The following is a 25563-nucleotide window of genomic DNA, read 5'->3' on the forward strand; positions in this document are numbered from 1 at the left end:
TCTCATCTCCATGATAAGCGTCAGGAAGGAGCTTTTTAAAAAGAGGATTGGAACACTTCTTTACACGTAGCCCTTTGTATTATGAATATGCAATTAATAATAGATAGGTTAGTGATTGCTATTAATAGGTAGGCATTCAATCAAAAAGGTTTGAGAACGATTGCCTACCTTAAAAGGTTAAACACTGGAAGGAGCTCACATTTAGAAGGTAGAAGGAACTCTGCAAAACCCATCAGATACTTGGAGAATCACCAAGCAATACAAAATATACACTGCTCCTCAAACGGATTCAAAGAGGAAATTGGTTAATATGTTAGAGCATGTACGGTCATAGCAACAAGGAGCAGGAATAGCAAGGACAGTATTTGCTGCCCATCCATAGTTCCTCCAAATTGTTTGATATTTCAGAGTGCAGTTAAGTGTCAACCACATTATTGTGGATCTGGAGTTATATGGAGGTGAGATCAAATAAGAATGGCAGAGCTGCTTTCTTAAAGAACATCAGTGAATGAGTCAAGTTTTTATAACGGTGAATAGTTTAACAGTGACAGTGTAACCATCACTGAGACCAGCTTTGTTTATGATTATATCAATTTCAGCATGTGTTGGATAACTGGCCCCCTCAAGCCTGCTTCACCATTCAAGAAGGTCGTGGCTGACTTGACTGCAATGTCAGCTCCACATTCCCACCTACCCCCAAAATTATATTGAACTGAATTCAAATTCCATCAGCTGTTACAGTGGAATTTAAGCCTATACTCTACAGCATTGTCCCAGGCCTCCGGATTACTAATCCTGTGACATTAATAGTGCTTCACTGACTACCCCAGCATGTCAATCCCCGTTCTGAGCATACTTCTTGGCTGAGGCGCCACATTTTCTGGAGTACAGAATTACAAAGTTCACCTCTCTGTGAGTGAAGAGGTTCCTCATCTATCGCTGTTGTTACATTTTATTCTGAGATTGATCTCAGGTTCTACAGCCTGATCTCTTAATTCAAATTACAATAACTTGGCTTTTCAAATGCCCTGTCACATTATCCTTGCCAAGAGATTCAATGTTAATGTTATATATACAGCAGAACAAATGTCCATGTTGATTTTTCTTCATTAAAGTGCCGTCAACAATCTTATAGTCACCAATCTTATACAAGTGCATTTTGTCATGGGAGAGGTTGAATGAGCAAAATCGGACCTTCATTTCTTCCCCACCCCAGCCTCAAAGTTTTGTCTTCATTTCAAATTTTTCACATCCAATGGATAATTCTGTACCTTTCTGGTCCCTTCAAGAAGTGCATCCTACCCAAATTGTCCCGAGTGTCTCATCTTAAAAATCGGAATATTTTTTGATATCCTCACTCTCGAACCAATCCATTATATACTTAACATAGGATTCAGGTCAAGTTTGTTTTCCCCCCCACTGCTGTTTAACTTCCTGGCCAATGTCCCACGATTTCTCAAGAAACTATTAGTCTCTCTCTGTATCAGAACATTCTTCAAAAAACTAATACTTTCTCCAAATCTTGATATAACAACTGGCCAGTTTCGGTGCGAGATCAGTTCCACAGCGCAAACTCATACTTGAACCTTTTAGCCATATAAATCATTTGACAAGCAGATTCTAGGGAGTCAATCTGCAGGATCAAGTGACATCTGAAATGCTGTACATTTACTGCAAACAGTCAAGTTCAGTTTTTCTGGCTTCCACAAATCTTTGACAGCATGGCCGTGGGTGTGAATCACCGAGGTCTGGCCAAAATCAGTAAAATCCCTCTCCTTTTCTCATCTGAACACTGCCCCAGAGCAATATCATGTGAATGCACTGCACTTTCCACAGACATGGTGGCAATGCCCAGGTCTATCTCACCACCCCCTCATTCATTTCTTCCACTGTCTCTACAGAACCGGACAGTTTCCATCTATTAAATCTGGTACAGAACGAAGCCATTATCTTTGGTCCTTGAAAGGACGTCTGCTTGCTAGCTACTGGTTTTCGTTGTACCCTTTGTTATTTTGACCCAGAGTTTAAATTCCGGCCACATAGGCCTGATGTCACAAAGTCTACTTATTTTCACATCCACAACATTTGGCCCCAGGTTAAGTCCGTTAGTTTTGAAACCCGACCGCATTGATTAACTCTGAACATGACCATTCTGATGAATATCAAGTTGGCCTCCCAAGTTCTCCTTTTCTTTAACATGGCATCATTTAAAAGTCCATTGACTCTGTCTTAACACGCACCAAGTTCCATTCACCCATCTTTCTCTGCGCACTCTGATCTACAATGGCTCACAGTTAAGCAGTGCCTTGGTTTTCACATTGCTGTCCTGGCTTTCAAATCCCTCCCTGACCTGGCAACACCCATGCACATCCCCTGACAATGTCCAACTCATAGCCCCTCTAGGCACATTTACGCCTTTAATTCCAGCCTCTCAACACAATTTGTGCTGTTCCATCATCGACAGCTTTACATTCAACTTCTTGGAGCCTAAGCTTTATAGAATTACCTTGCTGAACCTCTGCATCGTTCTTTCCTCCTTCAAAACAGTCCTTAAAATCTACCTCTGATGTGGTTTTAATCATCTACCTTCGGATCTCTTTCAGTACTCAGTATCAAATTTTACTCTTTCAAGCTCCTATGACATGCTTTGGGATGTTTTATAAAGTCATGTCATAGAAGCTGTTGTGGCAATTGCTCAGAATATGGTTATATTCTGGGCTGAAATTCTCCATGACACTCATCATTAAAGTATTTTTCTGTTATAAAATGGGTAAATAGTACAGTGACTTCAGGCCAAGGGATGATGTGGTTAAACGCCAAAGTTGCACTCCGTGCTATTGGCATCATGAAGACAGTGTCTCCCTTTCATTTGAAGAAATCTTCTGTATTTTCTCAAATACTTTCTTCATTGTACTTTTGTTGTTGATGGTTTCCAATGAACATAAACCATTACTTGCCTTTTCAATTTCAACCTTCCTCACGTTCTCTTAATTTCTTTTGCTATACCTGATTTGAAACAAACCATTCCTCTTTTAATTCACTGTCCTCCTCAGTCCTTCATGTGGTTGTTTCCCAATCGTTAAGAAGACATCCTGTTGCTTTCCTCATTCACTCTAGTCTAAGATGCCTGGCTGCCCTTATCAGATTGCATTTTCAGCAACTTTATACACAAACGTCCTTTGAGTGGAAGGTTGTAAGGTCATGCCGAACTGATGTCTCAACAACTGCAAAACCAAGCTAATTGTAACCAATGACATCTGACAACAGGCAAGCAAGGAAGCTCACAACAAAACACAGCACGAGATTACAAATTCTGCAATGTGTGAATGTACTCACAACAGAGCGCTTTCTGGAGTCGGCGGATCTTCATTGCTGGCCGATAGGCAGAAAAACGCACGGTGTTTAAATCACCTGCATTCAAAAAAATCTTTAGATACATTTTTCCTAACTGTTAGTACAAACCATTTCAATTGGAACACATTCTCAACTACTCTGCAATGAATACAGGGGGATAAATATCTGCTGAAGAATACAAGGCACAGTAAAAGGAAATGATAACTACTAGGTTCAATTTATTTCCACATATTTTCAAGGATGGGAACATCACTGACAGGACCAGCATTTGTTACCCATTCCTCATGTAGGTGGTCAAAAGCTACATGAAATTCATGTCATAACTGGCAAACAGCATCTGGTGAATACAGTGGAACTCACGGAAGTCTCACTGTCAGCTTTATAGTAGGAGAGAAAAGATTCAGATAATCATGCTTGGTGTAAAGTCTGCAATCTCGCCGCCTGGTTTTTCAGGGCCACAAAGGGTTTTGAGATCTGAAATGGTATATATGACTCATGAGCACACATCAAATGCAAGTTGCCATGGATGCTATTCTGACAATTCTATGTTGCATGCAGCAAATACCTGATGAAAGGATGTCGAGGAGGCAAGATATTGCCAATACTGTGATATCAGAGCTCAATGCTTCAAGTCCCTCAATGACACATTGCTGAACGTATGATCACCAGGAACATGAATAACCCCTCTGCCAGAGTTATTTAAAGACACTGTCAGCTACTTGCAGATCAATTACTGATGGATTCATAGAGCATACAAACATACAGCAGTACAGCACAGGACTGGCCCTTCAGCACACAGTGTTGTGCTGAGCTTTTACCCTCAACCTAACGTCGAGCTAACCTCCACCCTTACCTTATACTATCATCCATATGCCTGTCTAATAGCTGCTTAAATGCTCCTAATGAAGCTGACTCCACTCCCCTCTCTGGCAATGCATTCCACGCTTCTGCCACTCTCTGAGTAAAGAACCTACTTCTCACGTTTACCCGATATCTACCTCCACTTACTTTTAAACTATGCCTCCTCATAAGAGCTACATTCACCCTCGGAAAAAGTCTCTGGCTATCCACTCTCTATCGATGTTCATACCAGTCATTGCCAAAATGTATGTGTGTTGATATTTTTTAGACTTCTTTAAAGTTGCCAAGGTCCACATCTAAGTTTTGAAGGACTCTGTGAAAACTTCAAGGCTGCTACGCAAATCATTCACAGACATGGATGCAGTAATAGACATCTGCAAAAAACCATGTAGGTCAATGCTTCACATCCTGGCCAATGTCATAATGCTTTCAAGTTGCAAGTCTGCTTTGCCAGCCACTTTTGGCCATCAAAAAATTAAGGGGTAGCTACTGAGCTAAAGAGCCAAGCCACTAACAACTGGGCTTCTGACTCTTACACACAACATAGAACATAGAAAAGTATAGCACAGTACAGGCCCTTCGGCCCACCATGTTGTGCCGTGGAATAATCCCAATCCAAAAATAACCTAACCTAATTTACATTCACCTCAATTCACTGCTGTTCATGTGCATGTCCAGCAGTTGCTTAAATGTCACTAATGGCTCTGCTTCCACCATTACCACTGGCAAAGTATTCCATGCACTCACAACTCTCTGGGTGAAGAACCTCCCTCTGACATCTCCTCTATACCTTCCTCCTAACACCTTAAAACTATGCCTCGCGGCAGTCAATCCTGCCCTGGGGAAAAGTCTCTGGCTATCGACTCTATCCATTCCTCTCATTACCTTGTATACCTTGAGCAGGTCACCTCTCTTCCTCCTTCTCTCCAGAGAGCAAAGTCCAAGCTCAGTCAACCTTCTCAACCTGGTAAACCTCCTTTGCACCCTCTCCAAAGCCTCCACATCTTTCCTATAATAGGGCAACCGGAACTGGACACAATATTCCAGTGTGGTCTCACCAGGGTTTTGTAGAGCTGCAGCATAACCTCGCGGCACTTAAACTCGATCCCCCTGTTAATGAAAGCCAAAACACCATATGCTTTCTTAACAACCTTATCCACTTGTGTGGCAACTTTGAGGGAGCTATGCACTTGAACACCAAGATTCCGCTGTTCCTATACACTGCCGAGCATCTGCCTTTAATCCTAGATTCAGCATCTAAATTCGACCTTCCAAAATGCATCACCTCGCATTTATCCAGGTTGAACTCCATCTGCCATTTCTCAGCCCACCTCTGCATACTGTCAATGTCTCGCTGAAGCCTGCAATAGCCCTCAATACTATCAACGGCACCTCCAACCTTTGTGTCAGCAGCAAACATACTCACCCACCCCTCAACCTCCACATCCAAGTCATTTCTAAAAACTACAAACAGCAGAGGCCCAAGAACAGAGCCCAGCGGGTCACCACTGAGCACTGACCTCCAGGCAGAATATTTACCATCTACAACCACTCTCTGCCTCCTGTCAGCCAACCAATTCTGAATCCAGACAGCCAAGTCACCCTGATTTCCATACCTCCTGACTTTATGAAAATGCCTGCCGTGGGGAACCTTATCAAATGCTTTGCTGATGTCCATGTACACCACATCCACTGCTCGCCCCTCGTCAACCTGTCTCATGACCTCCTCAAAGAACTCAATCAGATTTGTAAGGCATGTCCCGCCCATCACAAAGCCATGCTGACTCCCTTTAATCACGCTCTGTGCATGTGCAACAGCACATCCACATGAAATTTGACAGGGCATGTCCTCGTCTTCCTGAAACAAATTTTCTGCTGTCTGGATAACGCTGGGGAGGCTTCCAGCGCTTGGCAGGGGCAGCAATTGACAGAGTTGCATGATTGGGACTACAGTAGGTGCAAATAAAGGTATCACCTACTCACTAACACTCAGTTGGGTTTCTACCAGGGCCACCCAGCTCCTGGCCTCATTGATGCCCTGGTTCAAAAATGGACAAAAAAGAGGTGAGGGAGTGAGGGCGACAGTGATTGTTCTTGACATCAAGGCCACATTTGACCAAATGTGGCATCCAGGGAACTGAGCAAAACTGGTTTTAACGGGAATGGGGGGAAAGCTCCCTGCTCGTAGGAGTCAGATTGAGCGCAAAGAAGATGGATATGTTTGTCTGGAGTTAGAATCTTGGTGGCACACTGCATGGAAATAAGCCTTTCTGCCCAACACATTATGCATCCAGAGATTGTGACATTGAAGGCTCTGCTTCATGGTGCCAAATTCCTCATTACAACTATTCACAAACTCCTTTTTTGTCCTGCCTACAATGTCTGGATTCTCCACCTCCCACCGCAAGGTCTTTTCCCGTCTGAGCAAATAAGACCCTAAGATATATGAGCAGAATTAGGCCAGTCTGCACACTGAGTCTGCTCTGTCATTCAAGCACGGCTGACATACTTCTGAACCCCATTCTCCTGCCTTCTCCCCGTAACCCTTGATGCACTTACTAGTCCACAAACCTATTTATCTCTGTCTTAAATACACTCAATGACTTAGCCTTCGCAGTGTTCTGTGGCAATGGCTTCCACAGTTACAGACTCTCACTCTTTGCTGCACAGAATAGTGTCAATCCCACTGATTATACTAGGTTGCGTTTATCAAGCCCCTTTGAAAGTGTGTTTTTTACCATAGTGCGATAGTCAATTTGCACATCCACCCTAAAGCTCATGCATTCTAGTTCCGCTATCAGCCTCATTCAGTCACAGAAGAACATGGAAACTAGAAGCAGGAATAAGCCAATCAGCCCTTCAAGCCAAGTCCACCATTCAATAAGATCATGGCCGATCTTACATCTCGATATCATATTCCCACTTTCCTGTATACTTATTGAATCTTTTAACATCTAAAAATCTATCACAAAATCAAAGAATCCCTACAATGCAAAATGTTTTCAGCTGATTAAGTCGACACTGACCCTTCGAAGTGCATCGTGTCCAAGACTGGCCCCTCCATCCTTGCTCCATAACTATGCATTTACCATGCCTTATCCACTTGGCCTGCATATTTTTGGACTGTGGGAAGAAACCGGAGCACCTGGTGGAAGCCCACACTGACACAGGGAGAATGTACAAACTCCACATGGATAGTTACCCAAGGGTGGAATCAAAACAGGTCACTGGCACTGTGAGGCAGCAGTGGTGAGCCACCGAGCCACCTTGTCTTGTTCTTGAATACATTCAGTGATGGCTCCCATGGTCTTCTGTGGTTGAAAATTTCACAGATTCACTCTGCTTGAATGACGAGATGTTGTCCTCATCCTAGTCCTAACTGATCTACCCCAAATTCTGAGACTGTGACCCCTGGTCCCAGCACCACAAACAGGGAAAATAGCTTCCCTGCATTGAGTTCATCTGGCTCAGTTCCAACTTTCTATATTTCAATCAGATCCCCCCCTCATCTTTTTAAACTCTCATGAACACAGGCCCAGTTGAATCCATAACTCACCACAGGACAGTCCTACTTTCCCCAGTATTAGCGTAATGAACCTCCACCATCGACCTCTCCTGCGCCTGAAGACTGACCAAATCAGACAAACACAAACTTAAGGGCTGTGACTGCCTCTTGGTGCAAAGAATCCAGGTAACTTGCTCCCCTCCTGATGTGTCCCAGCATCCCTAGATCAGCCTCCAGCTCATAAACACAAGCTACTCAAACATTAAGTGCTTACAGCAAACATGCTTGCACCAGACCATACTGGAACACAGGAGCTCTTACATGTTGTAGCCGAGTTCTAATTAATGACTTTGCTATTTTTATTTAATTATATATATTTACTTATGTTTTCATAAAGCTTATTAACTTTACCATCAGTTGCATCATGTTAAACCTTGGGAATAGAATAAGCCACAGTCACCACTTCTTCTCTAGCACTGGGAGAATCAATTACTGAAGGCTGAGAAGTTAGAAAAGGCAATCGTAATTTTTTTTCTTGATTCAATCTCGTCAAGGGCGTCACTGGCGAGGCAGCATTTATTGCCCAGCCCTGATTACCCAGAGGGCAGTTAAAAGTCAACCACATTGCTGTGGGTCTGGAGTCACATGCAGACCAGGCCAGGTAAGGATGACAGTTTCCTTCCCTAAAAGGCATTCGGGAACCTGATGAGCTTTTCCAACAAGCAACAACAGATTCATGGTCATCATCAGATTGTGAATTCCGGATATTTATTGAATTCAAATTCCACCATCTGCCACAGCGGGCTTTGAATCCAGGTCCCCAGAACATGATTTGTCTCTCTGGATGAACAGTCCAGTGACAATACCGTGAGGCCATCGCCTCCCCTAAGATGGATAATTTATACATCCCTAACACAAAAGGCTGAGTTAACTCCGTTGAGACTTGGGTTCATCAAGCCCAAACGCTCTTCAAAGGTGAATTTGTTAAAACTCCACTTAAAATTGGGAACTTCTGAACTTAAACTGCACAATTCAGTTATTGCTAATAAATTACAAATAAAATTAGGTTTGTCCAAAGGGTTAAGACTTTCTTACCCACAAACCACCTGTATTCAGTTCAGTGGATCTACATTCTGGCCAACACTTAGCATTCAATCAATATCACAAAGTAAGTGGTCATTTTTACAGTTCTGTTTGTGAAAGCCTTCTGCGCATATATTTGTTGCTGTGTTTCCGACATTACAAACATACTTCAAAAACTTACTTCATTGGTTATACAGTGCTTTTAGTTGTTTAGTGCCTGTCGAAGCTGAAATATGAACCAAAGTTCTTTGTTCTTGTTTTTCATTTAATGTCACAGATGTTGTCTGTCACTCCTAATTATATATTATTTCAAGTATTTTTAGCCTACATGAATGCATCTAAATAGATCTAAACACATAGGTATATTTGCCTAGAATCCAGAATTTACTTTGGTACCTTTTGGAGTCGCAATGATCTGACAGTGGCACAGAACCAGAGTCCTATTATCAATCTACTTACCTAATGAGTGAAAATGTTCAGTCATTTTTGGATGGTCCCAACAGGTACTCTGAGTCTGGTGGCTAGATAGAGGATGCACAGAACATAGAAGCTTCCACTATAACACTCTGAAAACATTTCTTATCAGAAGTATTATCTATTAATATATGAGATTCAATGGCAAGCCATTCAGAACTGAAATCAGGAAGCACTTTTATCTTAATACAAACAACAGTCAAGATCTCAAATACTCTCTCATAAAAGAATGTGGGTGCTGGATCAATAAGAATGAGTGTGACTGAAATTATTTTTGATAGCTAAGGCTATGAAAGGATATAGAAGAAAGGGAGGTAAACAGACTGACGACAAAAAATGCCGGAGACCACAGTAGGTCAGGCAGCAGCCATGGAGAGAAAGCAAGCTGATGTTTTCAGTCGACATGCCTTTTCAGCAGGTAAACAGAGTTGAAGCTCAGACTAGCTGTGGTTTAACTGAATGGTTTATGCACAGAACAGCAAAACCGATCTGCTTCTGCACCCATTTAGAATGGTTCCTTCTGTTTTATGTACTGTTTTTCGAACCAAACTTCACAATTTTCTGTATTACATTTAATCTACATCATCAACTGGTGCCTCTCCTCACCTTGACCTCCAACTTGCAGCCTCTCTCCACTCCCAAACCTCTGGGTTGTGCCCTCTCCTGCTTCTCAATCTCCAAGTAAGAGCCTCTTTTCCTTCCCTCCGTGACCTCAGGGTTGCAGTCTCTGCCTCCTCACCTCCTGCTGCTATTCAACAATAAATAAAACACAGAACACAGAACATTACAGCACAGTACAGGCCCTTGGGCCCTCGATGTTGTGTCGACCTGTCGTACCGATCTCAAGCCCATCTAACCAACACTATTCCATGTACGTCCATATGCTTATCCAACGACGACTTGAATGTACCTAAAGTTGGCAAATCTACTACCATTGCAGGCAAAGCGTTCCATTCCCTTACTACTCTCCGAGTCGAGAAACTACCTCTGACATCTGTCCTGTATCTTTCACCCCTCAATTTAAAGCTATGCCCCGTCGCGCTCGCCGTCACCATCCAGAAAAAAGGCTCTCCCTATCCACCCTATCTAACCCTCTGATTATTTTATATGTTTCAATTAAGTCACCTCTCAGCCTTCTTCTCTCGAATGAAAACAGCCTCAAGTCCCTCAGCCTTTCCTCGTAAGACCTCGTAATGTGGCAGGGGGATGGGAGCCAAATGCACAGGTTAGTGGGCAGTAACAAGATAATAACTACAGCCTGTAAGGAACTAGATAATGAAGTCAGTGTGACCAAGAGGAAGAGTAGACACAGAGCAGATGATGAACGCTGACGGACAGGTGGTCTGAGGTGCATTTGTTTCAATGCAAGAAGTGTGTAGTGAGCTATCAACGCAAGGTAGCTCAACTGAGGGGTCCTTACAAAAGTTATCTCAAAACTGAACGAGTTGAACTGCTGGGACAGGACAGATTTAGCAAATATCATGTGTGGCACAGCACAATTTTTGACAAAACAAATCTGAATTCTCAGACAAAGATGCATGAAAACTGATGTTATCATAAATCAGGAACTATATTCAGAATTCTCATAAACCTCAATGATAAACTATGAAGAACTACTGTAATATTTATATTTTATTATCTACAATCTGATTTAACTATTTCACAAACAATGAAAACGCATATTTTTTCACATTTTTCATTTCAGTGGTTCAGCCAGTTATTTTCTAACCACCATCTTTATCAGGCCGGAAAGCCATAACTAGTGGAGTGCCACAGGGATCAGTCCAAGGACGAGAATTATTTACTCTCTATATTCATAACTTAGAGGAGGGGACAAGGCATAAATTCATCCAAATTTGCTGATGCTACAAAAATAGAGTCAGGGAATGTTGTCATGAGGACAGAAAGAATCTGCAAGGGGATAGACAGGTCGAGCAAGTCGGAAAAAAGTTGGTAGAGAGAGTTTAATGTAGGAAAGTACACTTTGGTAGGAAGAATCAAAAGATAGACTCTTACTTAAATAGAGGGAGACTCTAAAAAAAAATGCAGGGTAGGGGACTTGGATGCTCTCGTCCATGAAACACATACTAGCATGCAGGTGAATGATTGCTTTGTTGCTGTCACATGTACTGAGATACTGTGAAAAGTGTTGATTTGCATGCTGTGTAGGCAAATCACACCGTACAAAGTGCAGAATAGTGTTACAGCCACAGAGAAGAGGCTGAGAGAGAGAGATCAGAATTAACACTTGAGAGGTCCGTTCAAAAGTCACAACAGGAAAGAGGCTGTTCTTAAATCTATTTGTACGCTTTTTCAATCTGATATCCTCTGCCTGACAGAAGAGGACGGAAGAGAGTATAATCAGAGTGAGGGGGTATTTTGATTATGTTGGTTGCTTTCTCAAGGCAGTGGGAAGTGTAGATGGAGTCAATGGATGGAAGGCTAGTTTGCGTGACGGATTGGGCTGTGCTCATGATTCTCTTTCGCTTCTTGCAGTCTTGGGAACAGCAACTGCCATACCACACAGTGATGCATCCAGATAGGATGCATCTCCAAAAACAGGTAGGGTCCTCATGGACATGCTGAATTTTCTTAGCCTCCTTGACCATCATGTCGACATGGGTTGACCAGGACAGATTGTTGGTGAGCAACATTCCCAGGAACTTCACACTATCAACCATCTCCACCTCAGCACCATTGCTGCAGACAGAAGCTTCCTGAAATCAATGACCAGCTCCTCCATTTTGCTTATGCTGATGGACAGATTGTTATCTTTCCATCATGCCAGCAAGCACTCAATTGCTTTTCCTGTAATCTGACTTATTGTTGTTTGAGGTCCGACCTACAATGGAAGCGTCATCAGCAAACTTGTAAATGGAGTTGGGGCCACACAGTCATGATTGCATAAGGAGTATAGAGTAGGGGCAGCTTTGCTGGGCACCGGTGTTGAGGTTTACGGTGGAGCAAGTGTTGTCACCTATCCTTACTGATTGTGGTCTCTGGGTCAGGAAGTCGAGAATCCTGTTACAGAGAGGGATGCTGAGGCCGAGGTCTCAGAGTTCAGAGAGGAGTTTGTTTGGAATTACAGTGTGGAAGGTGGTGGTCTGATCAATAAGTAACAGCCTGATGTAGGTATCCTTGTTATCCAGACATTCCAGGGATGACTGTCAGGCCAGGGAGACGGTATCAGCTGGAGACCTGTTGCAGTGGTAGGTGAATTGCAAAGGATCAAAGCACTTTGGTAGGTTGGAGTTGATGTGAGCCATGACGATGGTGATGCAAGTAATTTAGAAGGCAAATGGAATTTTGGCCTTTATTGTAAGGAGGTTTCAGTTTAAAAATGGGCAAGTTTTTTTGCAACTGATCAGGCTATTGAGGAGGTCACACTTGGAGAAATACAAGAAAGGATACACAGCCATAGGAAGCAGTTCAAAAGAGACTCACTGGGCCGATTCATCGGATCATGATTTATCAAGAATGGTTGCACAGAAGGTCTTTATTCATTCAAGTTTAGAAGAATGAGGGGTGATCTTACTGAAACACAAAATTTTTTGACAGGCTAGATGTGAAGACAATGTTTCCATTATTGTGGAAATCTCAAACTCAGCAACATAGTTACAGAAGAAGGGAACATTTATTGAAACCTGAGATGCAAAGGAATTGCTTCTTTCAGCAGGTAGCGATTGTTTAGAATACAAGAGAATTGTGAAAGGTAGATCACTGGAAGTATTTAAAGAAGGTGGTAGATAAGATTTTTGAAATAGAGAAGTTGAGCGCTCTGAGAAGCCGGTATGGAAGAGGAGTTGAGTCCCGGGCAGGTCAGCCATGTCTTATCGGATGGTGAGGTAGGGTCAAGAGGTAGAACATCCAGATCCTGGTGCTATTTATGTTTTTGTCTGCTTGCTAGAACCGATAAGGAGTTTTATTGCGCTACATGGCCAAGCGAGCTGCTGACACAGAACAAGACTGAAATAATTTGCTCAATAAAACATTTCATGCGGCTTTATGGGATAAAGAAAACTTTCATCTACTACTTGGCTGACATCAATCAAAATCTGCTCAATTGAAAGAAATACATGCAGTTCATACAACTTTATGTCATTCTTCCCTTCAATGCATCAAGTATATCTTTGTTGCAATTCATTAAAGTATGCCTTTCTCAGGGACTTAAAATATGAAACAATACATAATACTGAAGTGTACAGCAGTGAGCACAATGGTCCAATTCCAAATTCTTTTGGATGGATCGGGAAAAATATCTGCTACCTGCAGCTTCATCCTGAATATATTCAAATTGTTCCAGTCCTGAGCCATTTCAGACTGTAGTTCGGATGCTCACATGTCTCACTATTTGGATTTTGTTTTGCGATTACATTCTAAAGTGCAGACTACAGACAAGAACATTGTATTTTTGAAAACGTAATATTATAAAATTGGATAACTTCATAAACTATGATAATAAAATATTAATTGCTTGCTTCAATTGAAACGGTTCTTTATCTTGCTCATATATTTGAAGCCAAATTATCTGGACATGCTTTCTTCAACAGATTGGCTAGTTTAGAAAATGTTTTCACTGTTACCTGTATAAATTTCAACCTCATATTTAGGTCGTCAAGCTGGTGAGAAATCTTTGGAGAGAAAGAGACATCAAGCGGAGATAATTGACTGGCCAGATCATTTAATATTTTGACTTCTTGTTTGACTGGGGCAATTTCTTCTTTAAAAACCTAATGGAGAGGAAGCGTATAAAATCTGAGAAACATCCTGAAATTAATGATTAAATGTTAAGAAGAAATTAAGTTAAAACTAAAATCCTAATATTAAATATAATATACAAAAGCATCTGCTGGAAATGACATTTAATTCATAAAGATCTCGAGTTAAAAGTAACAGTGACGATGAAACTATCATAAATTATTGTAACAGAAAACTGAATTCACTAATCTATTCTTTAGGGAAGGGAATCTGCATCCCTTCACAATTCTGGTATCTGACTTCAAATTCACAGGAATATGGCTGACTCTCTACTGACTTCCAAAATGACCTACCAAGCCATTCCTGGATGGGAAATGAATGTTAGCCTTGCCAGCAGTGCCCTCATCCTGTGAAAGAATGCTTTTAAAAAAGTGGATTTAATAAATGTAAAAGTAAGGAACAAAACAGGACAAATCAACTCAACAAGGCTTTGAAGGATAATACTACTTAGTCCTGTTCTTCTTTCTTACGTTACGTTCTCTCGCATGAAGGGTCGAGGCCCGAAATGTCAGCTTTTGTGCTCCTGAGATGCTGCTTGGCCTGCTGTGTTCATCCAGCTCCACACATTGTTATCTCGCATTCTCTAGCATCTGCAGTTACCATTATCTCTCGCAAGCAAAGGTTGATGTCTTTCAAAACCCAATCTCAGATTTTGCAGGCAGTCCTTACCCTGAAAAAATACCAAATATGTATAAAGAAGAAAACTGGAGGTGAAACCATTCAAACAATTTTCATTGGCACAACAAATGTTCAAACTGTAAAAGCAGGTTAAGCACCTGTATATGAGGAAACTGTACTCAAACTTTAAACAGACACTTACAGCCAACAAATGCGAGAAACATCCATTTCTTTCTGCATTACCAATTTTGCTGTTGGGAAAATAGGCCTCGACTTAGCAATGTAAATTCAAACAAGATAGCACCCTCTCAGATCTCAACACTCACAGTCGTAGAGTTCTGTTTTCACAGGTTGGAGTATAATAGCATCAAGTACAATACACCAAATCTTCTTTGGTACCTTTTCCTTCCATAAAACTGCTTTTAATAGATGCGCACAGAATTCATTTTATACACATTTAAACGTTTCTAAGTTCAAGAGGCCAGTTCCAGCACTTGGACTTGCATCTTCTTCATCATCACAACAGAACAAAATAAAGACCCACTCTTTCTAAGTCACGTTTTCAATTGTTAGTGACAAGGTGAAGTGCGAGAACTGCTCACTCGATGTTAAAATCTCTTAACTATGTACCTATATATTTCAATCCTGTGAAATATGTGGAATGAATTCGAGAAAAGGATTAATTTTGTTGCTCTGGGAGAGAGCTGGTACAGATAAAATAGGTTGAATGGCCTTCTCCCATGCTAAAAATGTCCATAACTGTTCTTGGCGCTGCTAAATTAAAGTGGGCATCCTTTCATTATGACTGTGAGGCGCAGCATGTTATGATAGATGGCATAATGGAGAAATCCTTTGTTATTAATAAACTTTTCAGCACGAGGCATCCTTCTGAAGTCAAATGTTCGACATATACCTGTTGCACTGACTTGGTTTCAAACACTTATAATGTGGAGGTGCTGGTGTTGGACGAGGATGGACAAAGTCAGAAGCCACATAGCATCAGGTTATAATCTGACAGGTTTATTTGAAATCATACAAGCTTTTGAAGTGCAGTCCCTTCATCACGTGTGGTCAGAGAGGAAAACACACAGGCACACAATTTATAAGCAGACAGATCAAAAGATCATACAACTGGTGTGAGTGGAGTGTCAGATAATAAGTCTTCATCCAGGATGTTTGTTTATTTGCAGATATTTTGTTGAAGAAACACACAGCTTGTAGTTACAGTCAGTGTGGTGTGTTATAAATAGTATTAGAGATAATGGGAACTGCAGATGCTGGAGAATTCCAAGATAATAAAATGTGAGGCTGGATGAACACAGCAGGCCAAGCAGCATCTCAGGAGCACAAAAGCTGACGTTTCGGGCCTAGACCCTTCATCAGAGAGGGGGATGGGGAGAGGGAACTGGAATAAATAGGGAGAGAGGGGGAGGCAGACCGAAGATGGAGAGTAAAGAAGATAGGTGGAGAGAGTATAGGTGGGGAGGTAGGGAGGGGATAGGTCAGTCCAGGGAAGACGGACAGGTCAAGGAGGTGGGATGAGGTTAGTAGGTAGATGGGGGTGCGGCTTGGGGTGGGAGGAAGGGATGGGTGAGAGGAAGAACCGGTTAGGGAGGCAGAGACAGGTTGGACTGGTTTTGGGATGCAGTGGGTCGGGGGGGGGGGGGCAGGGGGGGGGCTGGGCTGGTTGTGTGGTGCAGTGGGGGGAGGGGACAAACTGGGCTGGTTTAGGGATGCAGTAGGGGAAGGGGAGATTTTGAAACTGGTGAAGTTCACATTGATACCATTGGGCTGCAGGGTTCCCAAGCGGAATATGAGTTGCTGTTCCTGCCCCCTTCGGGTGGCATCATTGTGGCACTGCAGGAGGCCCATGATGGACATGCCGTCTAAGGAATGGGAGGGGGAGTTAAAGGAGTTAAAATGGTTGGTGACTGGAAGGTGCTGTTGTTGATTGCGAACCGAGCGGAGGTGTTCTGCAAAGCAAACATGAGATTTTTGTCTTCTACCTTGCACTCACTGGAGCACTGCAGCAAGCCTGAGACAGAGATTTTGGCCAGGGATCATGATGGGGTGCTCAAGTGATAGGCAATTGGAAACCTGGGGCCATTTTTATGTACAGAATATAGGTGTTCAGCCAAGTGGTTGGTCAGTCTGTGTTTCGTCTCCCCGATGCAGAGCGAGACAATATTGTGAGCAGTGAATACAGTAGGCTAGATTGAGTGAAGTGTGGGTAAATCGCTGCTTCCCCTGGAAGCCTTGGATAGTGAAGCCGGAGGAAGTAAATGGACAGATGTTATGCCTTCTGTGGTGGCATGCAAAGTGCTGTCGGGTTATGGGAAGGTGTTGCGAATGGATAAGGAGTGGACCGAGGTATCCTGATGGAATGGTCCCTGCAGAAGGCTGACAAGGGAGGGGAGGGGAATATATGCCTGGTGGTGGGATCTTGTTGGAAATCGTGGCTGATGTTCTTCTAGATGTGGATATTGATGGGTTGGTCATTGAGGACCAGGGTACCTCATCAGGGGTGAGGCCAAAGTGTACGAGATGGGTTGGACATGGCCGAGAGCTCTGTCAACCACGAACGCAAGGAATGCTCAGTTGAGGAAGAATGCAGACATTTCGGAATCCCTCCAGCAGAAGACGATATCATGAGAACAAGTGAATCTGTCTGGACAGTCCTGTTTGAAGCTTTTAGGAAGTAAGACTCTGTTGTTTGTCATAAAGGATATGGTTAAGTGATCATATTCAAACTGAAGAGACCAAGAATGTGAGCCTGCAGAATGGGTGGTGAACCATGCCTCTAGGAATTCCTCTGCGTGTCTACACTTGGCTTGGGCTACTATGGTTACCTTGTCCCAGTTCCGTATGAGTGGCGTGATCCTCCACCCATAATGCAACCAACAAACAGATACAATTGGACCGCACATACAAACCCATACAGATCAAAACCCGAAATGACAGTACTCATGGTAACTGACCGGACGGTATAAATTCCAGACAGAGTAAAGTAACATTGTTTCGTTGGAGGCTCTGCTGGTGATGTCACCAATCATGGTGACGAAACGTCTCAATGAAAACAAGCCAGCTCGGCGAGCAAGTCAACAACCTCAATTTGAGCTACCTTGTTCAAGTGTTTCATTTTTGATCTTGAATGTTAAATCTCGCTCCAACACAGGGACGAAGGATTACTGTTTACAGCTGCATTATAACTAATTCAAATCGAATCATTGTTTTGACCAGTCCAGAGATGTGCAGGTTAGGTGGATGGGGAATGCTGAATTACCCACAGTGCCCACACACGTGTAGGTTAGGTATATCAGCCATGGGAAATGCAGGCTGACAGGGATAGAGTAGGGAATGGGGATGGGTCTGGGTGGGATGCTCTTTGTAGGGTTGCTGTGGACTTCTTGAACTGAATGGCCTGTTTCCACACTGGGGATTCTATAAAACTAGGTTTTACTGAATTAGTGAGAAAGTGAGTTTATCAATTGCTAAATGCAAGAAGTCATAAGGCACCACAAATACACACAAGTTAGAAACAAGAAATTAGCTCAAAAAACGTAAAAGTTAAGAGGGATACGGATAGTTCAGCCTTTGGATTGTTTGTGAGGAATAGAAAGTGGGATGTTGTGGCCACTACATTGGGCGATCCCCGGAATGCTTATGTGAATTCAGCAGTTAATTTTGAGATTCTTGTTGAAATTCTTTTGACCTTGTTTCCTTTTTGACATTGCCCTGGTTTGCAGAGCTCAGAGCAAGAGATTGTCTTTTCTTCTTAGCTGCAGCAGAGGCCTATGAAATGGCTGTCCTAGAACTGTGACCTCCACAACTCCGTAGACCACACGAGCATAGTCGCCCAGGAATACGCACACACTGACATTAAAGAACTATTGGGATAACAATACTCAGCATGGGACTGGAAAAGACAGCATGTAGAAACAGAAAACAGCTGTAAATAGTGTCAAGAGGTGAAATAAAGTTATAAATCAAAATTAATGACTCTTTGCTTGCGTGCTCATTGTATTCAGAACAAAATCAACAAATTCATAGCACACAGACAGGTTGACGGGCATGATTTGAGAGCTATTACAAAGACATGGTTATAAGGCGATCAACACTGGAGGTAAATGTGCAGGGCTACGTGACATTCCAAAAAGACAGGCAAGAGGGAAACTGACTGTAAGCGATGAAATTACTGTGAGAACAAGAAACGATCTTCAATCGGAAGACATAGAATCCAATTTTATTTATTTGCTAATGGGAGGAGGACATCACTAGCTCGGCAGTGTTTATTGTCCATCCCGAATTGCCCAGGGGACAGTTCAGAGTCAATCATCTAGCTGTGGGTCTGCAGTCACATGTAGGCCAGACCATGTAAGGATGGCAGTTTCCTTTCCGAAAGGACATCAGTGAAGCAGGTGGGTTTTTCTGACATTTGACAATGGATTCATGGTCATCATTAGATTCTTCATTCATGATTTTCTTTTGTATTCAATTCAAATTCCACCACCTGCTGTGCTGGGATTTGAACACAGGTCCCCAAAATGTTATCTAAGTCTCTGAATTAACAGTCCAGCAATAATACCACTCGGCTATTTCCTCCCCAACCTTGGAACAAGAAAACCTGTAGTTGACTCCCACATGGGGGAAAACACTGAACCAGGAGCTTCTTCAACGGGGTGATCGCCTCTCCTTACATTTTAAGATAGCTATGAATAATCAGGACCTTGGGGGAAGCTACGAAATTGGGGGAAGGAAAATTACATCAGTATTAGGTAGGAGCTGAGCAGTATTAATTGGGAGGAGCTTTGATTGAACAAGTCGGCATTTGATACGCGGGAGATATTTAAAGACCTACTGATCAGCGTTCAGAACTGGCCTATTCCAGGGAAGGAGGAATGACAAGGATGGCAATCTAAGGACATATGGACAGAAGAAATAAAGGAGTAGGTCATCTGTCTCTTCCAGCTCGCTCCGCCATTCAATAAGGTCATCGCTGATCTTTTGGCGGACTCAGTTCCACTTACCCTCCCATTCACCATAACACTCAATTCCTTTCCTGTTCAAAGATCTATCTGTCTTGGCCTTTAAAACATTCAACCAGGGAACCTTGACTGTTTCACTGAGCAGAGAATTCCACAGATTCACAACCCTTTGGATGAAGAAGCTCATCCTCAACTCAGTCTGAAATCTGTTCACCCTTATTTTGAGGCTGTGCCGCCTAGTTGTAATTTCACCCATCAGTGGAAACAACTTCCGTGTTTCTTTCCTATCTATTTCTTTCATCATTTTAAAAGGTGCTATTAGAACACCCCTCATTCTTCGAAGTCTCAGAGAGTGCAATCCAAGTCTCCTCAATCTCTCCCCATACAGCAACATTTTCAATTGTGGAATCAATCTTGTGAAGCTCCTTTGCACCCCCTCCACTGCCAGCACATCCTTTCTCAAGTGAGGAGACTAAAACTGTACAAACTATTCGACATCAAGCCTCACCAGCACCCTATACAACTGGAGCATCCCCTCCCGATTTTTAAACTCAATTCCTTTGCTGTTCAAAGATCTGTCTGTCTTGGCCTTTAAAACATTCAGCCGGGGAATAGCAGCATGCTACAATTTTTCACCATTTAACTAATACTCCATTTTGCCCTAATTGCTACCAAAATGGATAGTCTCACTTTTACCATCGTTGCACTCCATCTGCCATTGTCCATTCACTTACACTTTCTGCGTCCTTCTGCAGATGTTCATTATCCTCTTCACACAACACTAAAATGAGTGGTAGAGTAATCTGTGAACTGTAACTGAACATAGAAGAACACAACGCAGAACAGGCCCTTCGGCCCTCCATGTTGCGCCGACCTGTGAACTAATCGAAGCCCATTCCCCTGCACTATCCTATTGTCAACCATATGCTGATCCAAGGGCTGCTTAAATGCCCCTCATGTGGCTGAGTTAACTTCATTGGCAGGCAGGGCATTCCACGCCCTTACCACTCTCTGAGTAAAGAACCTGCCTCTGACATCTGTCTTAAATCCATCACCCCTCAAAGTGTAGCTGCACCCCCTTGTACAAGCTGAAGTCATCATCCTCGGGAAAAAAAACTCTCACTGTGCACCCTATCTAATCCACTGACCATCTTGCATGTCTCTATTAAATCCCCTCTGAGCCTCCTTCTCTCCAATGAGAACAGACCCAAGTTCCTCAGCCTTTCTTCATAAGACCTTCGCTCCAGACCAGGCAACATTCTGGTAAATCTCCTCTGCACCTGTTCCAATGATTCCACATCCTTCCTGTAATGGAGCGACCACGCAATATTCAAACTGAGGCCGCACTAGCGTTTTGTAGAGTTGCAGCATGACATCACGTCTCCGCAACTCAATCCCTCTACCAATGAAACCTAAAACACCATCAGACTTCTGAACAGCACTATCAACCTGGGTGGCAATTTTCAGGAATCTATGTACACGGACACCACGATCCCTCTGCTCATCTACACTGCCAAGAATCTTTCCGTTGACCCGGTGTTCTGCCTTCCTATTATTCCTCCCAAAGTGAATCACCTCATATTTATCCATATTAATCTCCATTTGCCAAATTTCGGGACAATTCTGCAGTTTATCCAAGTCTCCCTGCAACCTGCAACATTCTTCCACACTGTCCACCACTCCACCGACTTTAGTGTCATCTGCAAACTCACGAACCCATCAACCAATTCCTGCGTCCAAGTCATTTATACAAATGACAAACAGCAGTGGTCACAAAACAGATCCTTGAGGCACACCACGCGTAACCGGACTCCAGGCTGAATATTCTCCATCAACCACCACTTGTTGCCTTCTTACCGAAAGCCAGTTTCTAATCCAACTGGCTAAATCTCCCTCAATCCCGTGCCTCTGTATTTTCTCCGAGAGCCTACCATGGGGAAACTTATCAAAGGCTTTACTCAAGTCCATGTACACCACGCCAACTGCCCGACCCTCATCCACATGCTTGGTCACCTTCTCAAAAAACTCAATGACGTTTGTGAGACACGACTTGCCCTTGACGAATCCATGCTGACTATCTCCAATCAAGTTGTTGATTGTTGGATGATTATAAATCCTATCTCTTATAATCCTTTCCAAAATTTTTCCTGCAACACACCTAAGGCTCACAGGTCTATAATTGCCTGGGTCATTCCTACTGCCCCTCTTGAACAAGGGCACAACATTTGCAATCCTCCACTCCTCTGGTACTAAACCTGTAGACAATGAGGACTCCAAGATCAAGGCCAAAGGCTCCACCACCTCCTCCCTAGCATCCCAGACAATCCTCGGAAAAATCCTATCAGGCCCAGGGGCTTTCCCTACCATCACACGTTGTCGAATTGATGACACTTCGTCCTTACTAACCTTAACCCTTTCAATTCTAGTAGCCTCTAACTCAATCACCTCCTCTACAATATTCTCCTGTCCCTCAGTGAAAACAGATGAGAAATATTCATTTAGCACCTCTCCAATCTCCACAGCGTCCACACACAACTTCCCACTTCTGTCTTTGACTGGCCCTATGCCTACCCAAGTCATCCTCTTATTCCTCACATACCTATCGAAAGCTTTCGGGCTCTCCTTTATTTACCTGCCAGTGTCTGCTCGTGTACCCTCCTTGCTCTTCTTAACTCTCTCTTTAAATCCTTCCTAGCTAATCTGTAGCTCTCCATCACCTCATGTGAACCATCTGGTCTCATCGTCACATCAGCCTCCCTCTTCTGCTTAACAAGAGATACAAGTTTTTTAGTAAACCACGGTTCCCTTAGCTGATCGCTTCCTCCCTGCCTGACAGGGACGTACCTATCAAGGACACGCAATATCTGTTCCTTAAACCAGCTCCACAATTCAATTGTCCCCATTGCCCTGCATTTTGCACACCCATTCTATGCCTCCTTAGTCTTGCCTAATCGCACTACAAGGGAGGAATGGAGAAGCCGATAGTGAAGGGGACTATCAGAGGTTACAGCAGAACATAGATAGACTGGAGAGTTGGGCAGATAAATGGCAGATGGAGTTCAATCCGGGAAAATGCGAGGTGATGCATTTTGGAAGATCAAATTCAAGGACGAACTGTACAGTAAATGGAAAAGTCTTGGGGAAAATTGATGAACAGAGAGATCTGGGTGTTCAGGTCCATCGTTCCCTGAAGGTGACAACGCAGGTCAATAGGGTGGTCTCGAAGGCATATGGCATGCTTTCCTTTATTGGATGGGGTATTGAGTACAAGACTTGCCAAGGTCATGTTGCAGTTGTATCGGACTTTGGTTTGGCCACATTTGGACTACTGTGCACAGTTCCAGTCGCCACATTACCAAAAGGATGTGGATGCTTTGGAGAGGGTGCAGAGGAAGTTCACCAGGATGCTGCCTTGTATGGAGGGTGCTAGCCATGAAGAGAGGTTGAGTTGATTAGGATTATTTTCATGAGAAAGATGGAGATTGGGGGGGACCTGATTGAAGTCAACAAAATCATGAGGGTATAGACAGGGTGAACAGCAAAAAGCTTTTTACCCCCAGAGTGGAGGACTCAATTACGAGGGGTCATGAGTTCAAAGTGAGAGGAGCAAAGTTTAAGGGACATATGCATGGAAAGTTCTTTACACAGAGGTTGGTGGGCACCTGGAACGTGTTGCCAGCGGAGGTGGGAGACGCAGACACGTTAGCGTCTTTTAAGATATATTTGGACAGGTACGTGGATGGGCAGGGAGCAAATGGACACAGACCGTGAGAAAATAGGTGACAGGTGAGACAGAGGATCTTGATCGGCGCAGGCTTGGAGGGCTGAAGGACCTGTTCCTGTGCTGTAATTTTCTTAGTTGTTTTGACTGACTAGAGGGAGCGAGGGAGGGAGGAATGGATGGCTGGTGGGAGGGAGCGAGGGAGGGAGGGAGCGAGGGAGGGAGGGAGCGAGGACTGACTGGAAGAAGGAATGGATGACTGGAAGGAGCAAGAGGAAGGGGGGGCAAAGGGGCAGGAGGAGGAGGGGGGGCAAAGGGGCAGGAGGAGGAGGGGGGGCAAAGGGGCAGGAGGAGGAGGGGGGCAAAGGGGCAGGAGGAGGAGGGGGGCGGGGGGGCAAAGGGGCAGGAGGAGGAGGGGGGCGGGGGGGCAAAGGGGCAGGAGGAGGAGGGGGGCGGGGGGGCAAAGGGACAGGAGGAGGAGGGGGGCGGGGGGGCAAAGGGACAGGAGGAGGAGGGGGGCGGGGGGGCAAAGGGACAGGAGGAGGAGGGGGGCGGGGGGGCAAAGGGGCAGGAGGAGGAGGGGGGCAAAGGGGCAGGAGGAGGAGGGGGGGCAAAGGGGCAGGAGGAGGAGGGGGGGCAAAGGGGCAGGAGGAGGAGGGGGGGCAAAGGGGCAGGAGGAGGAGGGGGGGCAAAGGGGCAGGAGGAGGAGGGGGGCAAAGGGGCAGGAGGAGGAGGGGGGGCAAAGGGGCAGGAGGAGGAGGGGGGGCAAAGGGGCAGGAGGAGGGGTTGAACGGAGGAAGGGAGATGAACACAGCAGACAGGCTGACATCAGCTTCCCTGGCCTCTGATGCTGCATGTCCTGCTGTTTCATGCTCATGAACACCTCGTTACCTCCCATTCTCTTTTGTTTGTGTTTTATCACTCTTCCTCCCTCACTCTGATTCTCTCCCAATCTCTCACCTCTGCTGGCCCTAATTTCACTCCCTTGTCATGCTCCTTTATTTCCATCTTTCTGTCCCTTTTCTCTCTCCCGCCACAAACTCTCTCTCTCTCTCTCACTCTGGCTTTATTCACAGGGGGAGAGAGTACAAGAGCAAAGGAAACCAAAGCACGCAGCGCCTTCGGCTGAGAGAGAAATGAAGCACTGCCGGAGATTTTCCAAACCCTGACACGGGGGTTGCCTCTCTCTCTCTCTCTCGACAGTCTCTGTGACTGCCCCATCAAACCCCACACCCATTCCCTTACCATGGTGTCTCTCCACAAACCCACCTCCGGGTAGAAATGCAAACACAAGTTGCTGAAAATGCTCAGCATCTGTCAAGAAAAAGTCCCGAGGTAGCGTTTTGGGTGCGATGACCCTTTCCCTCAGAGCTCCGGCCAGAAATGCTCCAGCCTCTGAGACAGGGTCCCCTTGTAGTCGGAGAGCTGCGGGTCGATCTCGGCTGGTCGCTTGGCGGAGGGCATAAGAGCTCCCCTCAGCCCCTGGAAGGGGTCTGTTCAGCCCCTAACCTTATACTGACCCTGGTTCTGTCCTTCCCTCATCCCCGGGAGCCCCTCCTGCCTTCCCACCTTGTCGTCGGAGTGCTATTCGGCTACGGAGGGTTGTGCGATAAAGATCCTACTTCCCACAGCGGCGGGGCGAGGGGGCATCCCCTCGCTCCGAAAACACCTCCTCCCATCTCATCTTGTGGCAGTGGCTGTTCGGCTGCAGAAAGCAGCTCTGCCCGTGACCCCAAACCTCCCTACAACAACCCTCTCCTAAACCAACCCCCGACCACGACCCTTTTGCAGTAGCTGTAAGCCATTCAGTCACTGGGCTGTACGATAGTGACTCTCCCCATGTCCTCTCACTTCCAAGACGGCTATCCTCGAAACCCCACCCCATTCCATCCCCCGCCTTCCCTTTACCTTGTAGTACGAGAGCAGTAGGCTGTTCGGCTACGGAAACCCGCGCAGGGCTGTATAATAGACACCCTCCCAATGTCCCCCCCAGCCTTCCCTCACCCGGGGACGGCTATTCTCACCCCCAAAACATACATTCCCAAACCCTCGCTTTGTGATAGGAGCGGCGCAGGATGTGAAACAGGGACCGTGCTCATGTCCCCAGTCCTCCCTTCACCCCAAACCCCGCTCTCACCTTGCAGTAGGAGATAGTTTTCGGCTACTCAGCCCCGGAAGGCGTCGCGGACCCGCGGCCGGGTGCT

The 25563-nt window shown here is 44.5% G+C and overlaps 1 protein-coding gene, 1 long non-coding RNA gene and 1 pseudogene across 6 annotated transcripts in view; all 3 read right to left on the bottom strand.

Annotated features, from left to right (window-relative positions):
• LOC132209005 (utrophin-like) overlaps positions 1–25563 on the bottom strand; it is a 146296-nt pseudogene that overhangs the window by 79719 nt on the left and 41014 nt on the right.
• Positions 1–25563, bottom strand: part of LOC132209001 (utrophin-like) — a 170275-nt gene that overhangs the window by 43108 nt on the left and 101604 nt on the right. The gene's annotated exons all lie outside the window — the stretch shown is intronic.
• LOC132209007 (uncharacterized) lies at positions 9178–14701 on the bottom strand. The gene is made up of 4 exons (XR_009445075.1): positions 14506–14701; positions 13861–14007; positions 9884–10025; positions 9178–9324 (listed from the first exon to the last, which is right to left on the bottom strand). It is a non-coding gene; the product is annotated as an uncharacterized LOC132209007 (long non-coding RNA).

The sequence above is a fragment of the Stegostoma tigrinum genome, unplaced genomic scaffold, assembly GCF_030684315.1.
Source record: "Stegostoma tigrinum isolate sSteTig4 unplaced genomic scaffold, sSteTig4.hap1 scaffold_61, whole genome shotgun sequence".
NCBI classification, from domain to species: domain Eukaryota; kingdom Metazoa; phylum Chordata; class Chondrichthyes; order Orectolobiformes; family Stegostomatidae; genus Stegostoma; species Stegostoma tigrinum.